Below are 8,230 nucleotides of genomic sequence, written 5' to 3' on the forward strand. Positions count from 1 at the left end.
AAGGTCATTACCCAATGCCAGTGCGAGCTATCTAGGGTCTAGAGTAGTATTCCTAACCTTTGGCATTTTTTCTCGTACAAAGTGGCCACCCTCAGAGTTGAATTGACAATCTCATGCTTGCCAGCCCAAAATTTTACCATTACACCAAGTAATGGCCCCTATGGTGTTCTTTGGTGAAACAGAGAAAAAGAAAACCTTATCAAGGTTTTATACAATAAAATCTCTCAATTTAGATGAGGAAATTGAACTGTTGAAAATAAAATAGTGTTCCCCCATAAATTATTATATTGATATCATATACTATCATGGTTCATAATGTCGGTGATATTTGGTGAAATTTCTCCAAAATTTTCTTATTTTGTTAGGGAGTTATATAAGTTATTTAGAAATCTTTTTTTTTCCAAACATTTTCAATATATTGTCAATATATTAGTGATATTTCAAATTCCAATATTGATAGATTATACATTTGAGGTTTAAAATTTTAGAATATTATTAGAAATTTTATGATGACATCATAATCAACCATGCCCTATCCCAACTATATGGGGTCAACTGCATGAGTCCTATTTCACCAATCCAATATTATTTAAATCCATATCCACTATTAAATTATTAGTGCTTAAATCATTTATTGCTACCTCTACCATGTTCTTTTTGGTCTACCCTAGCTCTTCTAGCCCCTTTTACTTGTAGCAAATCACTTCTAACTAGAGTTGTTGATGGTCTTTTATGTAATGACCAAACTATCTTAGTTTACTCTTTTTCCTAGGTTCTTACAAATGACTTCGTTCCTAATCTTATCATTTCTAGTTTTTTTACCCATCCATCTTAGCATTTGCATTTTCTGCACATGTTTTTCTTGACTACCCAATACTCTGCTCTATACAACATAGCTGGCCTTACAATCATTTTTATAGAACTTTCTTTTTATCCTAAGTGCTATTCACCTATCATGCAAGTCTAGATGCACCCCTACATTTTTCCCAACATGTTCCTAATTCTTTGAGTGGCATCCTCAATCTCTTCCTTGTTATGAATTATTGAACCAAGGTATTGGAAATAATCACACTGAATTATCTCTTAGTCTCCAATCCTAACTATATCCCAATTTTCATCCCTATTATTACTAAACTTACATGTCATATACTCTATTTTAGTCCTACTTATTTTAAAACCTCTTGTTTCTAACACATTTGTCTATAATCTTAATTTTGCATTTAATCTTTCATTAGTTCCATCAATTAAAACATGTCACCGACAAATAGCATGCCCCATGAAACTTCTTAAATATGTTTAGTTAATTCATCTATGATTGGTGCAAATATATAAGGGTTAAGTGTTGAACCTTGGTGAAAATCCACCGTAACCATAAAATATGAAGTCTCCCTTATTGGTGTTCTAACATTGGTTCTTGCCCCTTGTACATATCCTTAATTAGGTCTATATAACCTATTTTGAACCCCTTTTTTTCAAGACCCACCATATTGTCTCTCTAAGAACTCTATTATAAACCTTTTCTAGAATGAATACCATATGAAGACCTTTCTTCTTCTCTTTGAACTTTTCTATCAATCATCTCAAAAGAAATATAGCTCATAGTTAATCTCCCTAGCATAAAGGTAAATTAGTTCTATGATACATTTGCTTTAAATCATAATCTTTGTTCAATTATTCTCTTCCTAAGTTTCATAGTGTAGTTTATGAATTTAATCCCCTGATAGTTATTACAACTTTGCATATCACCTTTGTTTTTAAATATAGGCACTATACTATTGTTTCTTCAATCATCAAGCATTTACTTTTCTTTCACTATTTTATTAAAGGATTTTTGGCTTTGACAACCCTTATACTTTGCAAAAACAAACAAAACTAATTGATCTAAATAAGTAAATTAAGCCAATTAAGCAAGGTCTTAAAAATTTGACCCAAAATAGAACCACTTTGACCACCAGTTTTTGGGTTAATGGTTTGATCGTTTGGTCTAAAAAATCAACCCATGACATTTTGAAAAAATAAAAATATAAAATATAACTAAAATAAAAAATGACCTAAAAACCATTTACAGGATCAACCATTCAATCATCTAGATCAGTGTTTTATTGACCAAGTTAAAAATTTTGGGTGGTCGAACCATTTGACCTAGGAATCAGTCAACTGTCTAGTTCCAATTTGGTGGCAGGCATGAGGTTGGAGGATTATATTATCTTGATGGTGGTGTTTCGTAAACAGTCTTTTCATACATCACTTTCACCTTGCAATGGCATTGTCGGTTGGGCCATCCATCTCTTCCCATATTCAAGAAGCTTGTTCTTAATTTGGTGTCCCTTAAAGAGTTGCAATGTGAGTCATGTCAGTTATGTAAACATTGTACAACGTCATTTGTTCCAAGAGATAATAATAGAGTCTCGAGTCCATTTGTTCTTGTCCATTTAGATGTCTAAGGTTTATGTCGTATTGAATCATACAATGGGCTTGATTACTTTGTTATATTTGTTGATGATTATTCAAGAATGAGTTGGATTTACTTAATGAAATCCCATTCATAAATTGTTTAATATCTTTCTTTTATTCTATGCTGAAATTGAAAATCAATTTGGTGTTTCCACCAAAATGTTTCATTCCAACAATGCAAAAGAATATTTCAAAGTTCATTTCAATCATTCTTTGCCTCTCATGGTATTATTATTCATTAATCCTCACGTTCTAACACACTATAACATAATGGTGTGGCTGAACAGGAAATTAGGAATTTACTTTGATATTGCTTAGGCCCTTCTCATTCAAATGTTGATCCCCAAAATTTATTGGAATGATGTTGTTCTTATGTCATGTTTCCTTATTAATCATATGCGCTCTATGGTTCTAAATGGTGAGTCCCCATTTTCTCTTTTGTTTTCATCTCTCTCTTTTTCCACTTCAGCCTCGTGTTTTTGGATGTGTCTACTTTGTTCATCATCTTGATCCCGGGATGAATAAACTTGATTCTCATTCTCATAAATGTGTCTTTTCGGGGTATTTTCGTACTCAAAAGGGATACAAGTATTATAGTCCTCTTCGTCAATCCTTTGTTCTTCTAGATGTGTCTTCGTCGAAAATGTTCCCCTTTTCACTATAGTTGACCTCCTTTTCCTCCACCTATTCCTTCTACATAGGTTTATCTACTCGATTTCCATTGTATAGGCACCTATGCGCCAACCACTTCACAAAGTGTTTACTTCAGAATCATGGAGAATTTTTCCACTAGCTCCGGCTTCTCCTCAACAAATCCATTTAACTTAGACTTGTTTATTGCACTTCAAAATGGTAAACATAGTTGTGCTGAACACCCCATCTCTCGTTATGCCTCTTTTGCTCATTTATCTCCTTCACATCAACAATTTATGTTTCTTCTTTCTTTTGTGTCTGTTCACTCTCTATAGGAAAACCTTCTCTCTCCTCTTAGGAGGCAATGGATGATGAATTTTGTGCTCTTCAGTCCAATAATAATTGGGATCTCACTCCTCTACCTCTTAGTAAAAAGGCGATTGGATGTTGATGAGTTTATGTAATTAAGCATTGGCTTGATGGAAGTGTCAAGTAGTATAAGGCAAGATTGGTGGCAAAGGGCTATAAACAGACTTATGGTGCTGACTACACTAACACCTTCTCTCCAGTTACAGAAATGGGGTTTGTTTGAATTATCCTCTCTTTGGCAATTCACTTTGATTGGCCATTGCTTTAGCTAGACACGAAGAATGCCTTCTTCCATGGTAGTCTTCAGGATGAAGTATATATGGATCAACCTCTTGGATATGATGCTCAGGGAGAGGTAGGAAAGGTATGTAGGTTAAGAAAGACTTATGGGCTAAAACAATAACCATGAGCTTGATTTGGTTAGCTTAGCAGTGTGGTACAACCATTTGGGTTGAGACAATGTAGTACAACCATGGAAGAATGCCTTCCTCCATTGTAATCTTCAAGAGGAAGTATATATGGAGCAACATCTTGGATACATTACTTAGGGAGAGGTAAGAAAGATATGTAGGTTAAGAAAGACTTATGGGCTAAAACAATCACCATGAGCTTGGTTTGGTCAGTTTAGTAATGTCGTACAACCATGAGCTTGAATCATTTTGTATTTAGCAAAGATACATCCTCTAGCAATAGGCTTGTCAACGTACCCAATAGTCCACTACCTGATATGAAAATCTTGTAGTCGGAGGGATCAATATATTAATGGATTAGATTTTGATGGGAAGATGAAATCTGATTAAAAATTTGATCAAATTTGAATTTACCCCAACCCAATCCGATAAAAATCTACTCTGATAATTGACTAACTCCACCCCTATTGTTTGACTATTGTCTTAAAGTATCTCTATTGTTTCCCACAATTGCCCTCATCAGTAAATCCTAATGGAGGAAGGTGAATTGTCACTTTTGCCCCTATCTTAGATAAATGCACCAAAATGTAAATTGTTTTTGACCATCGCTTTAATACAGTTTTGTTGATTGAGTGGATAACTCAGTTTCGTTGCCTGAGTGGAGAAAGAACACCATCGCCTGCATGGGTTACGCTGCAACTCCCGGCACTGCAACAACATGAAAGATTCACCTAGGTAAGGGGTTTTAAAGGGAAAATGATTTAAAGAGGATGAAGAGATCAGATTACTTCATTTCCTCTCTACGGAATGGTAATAAAATGATTTTTTTCCTATTTCCAACACAACCCTCCTTTCTCTCTTTTTCTCTACGAACCATCACAGAAGCATTTCTCTAGGGTTTTTCCTGTTTCCAACACGACCCTCTTCTCTCTCTTTCTGTACGAACCATCGCAGAAGCATTTCTCTAGGATTCCATTTCTCTTTTAGTATTTTCCCTGCATTTTCTTTCGCTTGTGTGGCTCCATCACCTTTCTTCCCATCACAGATTTTATGTTCTAGCTTTAACCATCAGAAGAAAAAAAATCAATACACTAAAGTGATGAGCTAATTCCCAAGCTTTGGGATCTGAAGAAAGGGGTGGAAATTTGAGGACTTAGCTGAAGAAAGGTGATGCCCCTGTTGTGAAAAGCCCTCGTTGTCTGACTATCAATCCGTCATCGTTCCACCACCATTGCTATGCCACCATTACAACCACCGCCTAGTCCATTCCTCTATTCACCAGAAGCTCTCTGAACTCTTCTCACTCTTCCACCTCAAAACCCACTTCCAAGAAAACATTTACACAAAAAGCTCTCCGAGGCACTAGCATGCCAAATCATTGCCAAGAGGGAAATTATCAAACATCTAAAGGCTGAAGCACTTCATGGCCTACTAGATCATTGCTGAATCTGCAGCTGAGAAGCCAGCTGCTAGTTCTTCTGCTAGTAATGGCATTGGTAACACTTCATGACCTGCCATATTTTCTTATGTGCCTCCGCATCTCCATAACTGGTCATCTTCTTTGGAACCTTTGGTGGCTCTAGCATAAGTGATCCTTCTATGAGCAGTGATCGATTGCGTTATGATAGTAAACTAACTTAAGTGGAGGTGGTGGCGGTCCCCTCATCATTTATGGTTGTGGTATAGACCCAAGCCCCGATGATCCTGTAGTGCCAGAGATTTCTCACATGGCTATCAAATCTTGAAGAATAAACTGCAACAGATGGAGCCACCGGAGAGATCAATTATTTTCAGTTCATACACTGTTTCTGTTTGTTTCTATTGTTGTTCCCGTTTTTGCAGTGGCGGTGGTGGGTAGAGAAGATAACAGGGAGGAAGATTCCATTTTTTACCCGATTTAGTAGATCAGATTTAACAAAGAAAGATAGTAGTTGCAGTGGCGACAACAGCAGCTATAGTGGAGAATCTTCATTTCCCGGTTGAGGGTAGGAACTGCTTCAGTTTCTTGGCGGAGGAAGCGACGTTGTGACAGAGGCTTAATGGTAATGAATGTGTTAGTCAATTAACTAAACCTTAGGGGTCCTTCAAGAAATTTGCCCTTGTATATTTTATCATTAGTTTACTTAAAATACCCATATCCTAATTTTTAATTTTTCTCCGATTTGTTGTAAACACAAATGGCTTTCCCCATTTACGATCAAAAAAGACTCGAGACCAAACCCTAATTGTCTCTCCCCCTTCTAACATTTGACGCCATGAAGAGTGAATTGAAGTTTGTTGTGACTGTATTCATACCACCTATCTCCTTTCCCATTCTCAAGTGGTGAAATCGTGAACCATACTATCGTCATTTCTATTTACATGCCATGGTGTCACCGCTACTATTTGCTACTTCCCTTGCCAAGGTGTTCAGCCCACCACTACTATCTCATGCCATCTGTATATTTAATAAAATAATCAGTTCCTACTATGAATTGGTTTGGGATAGGAAAGAATTGGAATCAACCCAATTATTAATAGGGACAAAATCATAGAACCAGAATCGACATAATCAGTTTAGTTTGGTTCAAGCAATCAAGTAGAATCAACCCATTGACAACCCTAATCAAAGTATCAACATCGAGTATCATATCAGATAACTCAAATACAAATATAAATACGAGACACTTTGGAAATGCATGAATATGAACGAAAGATATGAAAATGATTGGATACATTAGGGAAATACATACAAATCACATAAAACATCAATAACACTAAATCTAAAGTTCGTTTATTTAAAAATAAGGTTTTTTTTTTGGGTAAATAAATGTATTCATTCAGCATAAAGAAAAGAAACTACAAAGAGAGATAAACTGTGAAAAAACAAAGAGCAAATAAAAGAAAAAACTAAAAAACAAAGAAACAAGCACTACACCACAAAAAGAAAAAGAGGGAGAAGAAAGATCATCAGCAAGGATCTTCGACAACCACTGGCTCAAAATTGAGTAGAACAGCTGAATGATTAAGGCCCTTTTGGGCTGTGAGGTGAGCAGCTCTGTTTGAGTCCCTTCGAATCTAGCTGTATTCGACATTTAAGTTCCTGCATAACACAATAGTATCCTTAACACATAAATAAATTTCCTTGAGACAACCTGAGCCAGCACGAGACAAGGTCTGAATTATCGCTCTAGAACATATGGGAAATGCACACTTTAATAAGTTAATAAGTTATAGAGAAACATTACAATCAATAATACCAGAACATGTACACATCATACAATAATTATCACTCTATTTCAATTATTAATTTATTATAATTGTAACTTTCAATTTTTATTAAAATTTTGGGAAGTTTTATTTTCTTAGTATTTTTATATAAGTAAGAACTATATTTTTTCAATATTAAATATGTTCTCGTTTTTAACTATTTTACTTATAATTGTAAAATGAAACATATTAAGGTAGATAAAATAAATTATTTATATAATATTTAGTTTGTATTAAACTTTTGGGGAAATTTAAAATAAACTATTCAGTTTTATAATAAAAACTTTATTTTGGTTTTTATAGTTGTAATTTTCAGAAAGCTTATTTATTTATTTAGTATTTTTATGTAAACAACTCTATTTTTTCAAATAATAAATATGTTTTCATTTTTAACATATAATTTATTTGTAAAATAAAACATATAAATCATTTAATGTGGATAAAATAAATTATTTTTATAATTTTCAGCTTTTATTAATTTTTTGGAGAAAATTAAATCCTTAATTATTTATTTCAATTTTCAATACTATAATTCCTTTCCATTTTTATTAAAGTTCAAAAACAATCCAAAAGGGGTCCATATATCATTTCATCAACCTAGGCACTAATACATTTTGGTGTCAGTTTGTATTGGACTATATCATTGTTTTGAAAACTGGATCTGATTTGACGACCAGATCGTTTGGTCAAGAACTAGCCATGTCTCAAAGTCCAGTTTTCGATTGGACCATTTTTTTTTTTTTTTGAAAAAAAAAACATTGAATTGGTCAAAGAACTACTAGCTTAAGTGGTCAAATCGTTCAACCGTTCGATCCGAGCAACAGTTTACAATTTAATAAAATTATTTAATTTTTAAGGAAGCTAAGAGGGGATTGAGACAAGAATGATCTCATATCTAGATCACTAAGATCCTAGAGAGAGAGATTGAGATTGGAGAGAAGCGAGATCCCATATTTAAGATCTATGATTTGAGATCTCAAATTTGAGATAAAAAAGAGATCCAAAGGTTGTCATTGTTGTTTCTGTTGCCATCGTCTGTTGTCACCATCACCATCATCTTTGCCAGTGAACAATGTCGCATCCCCCTTCTTCTTCCCCTCCCTTTCATTCCTTTC

General features: G+C 34.4%; 1 long non-coding RNA gene across 1 annotated transcript; it reads left to right on the forward strand.

Moving 5' to 3' along the window:
* Positions 1–4,477: 4,477 nt before the first annotated feature.
* On the forward strand, positions 4,478–6,164 carry LOC148845924 (uncharacterized). The gene is made up of 2 exons (XR_016102078.1): positions 4,478–4,601; positions 5,709–6,164. It is a non-coding gene; the product is annotated as an uncharacterized LOC148845924 (long non-coding RNA).
* Positions 6,165–8,230: the final 2,066 nt, after the last annotated feature.

The sequence above is a fragment of the Nelumbo lutea genome, chromosome 7 (genome assembly GCF_056320005.1).
Source record: "Nelumbo lutea isolate HS-2025 chromosome 7, American lotus-T2T, whole genome shotgun sequence".
In the NCBI taxonomy this organism is placed as follows: Eukaryota; Viridiplantae; Streptophyta; class Magnoliopsida; order Proteales; family Nelumbonaceae; genus Nelumbo; species Nelumbo lutea.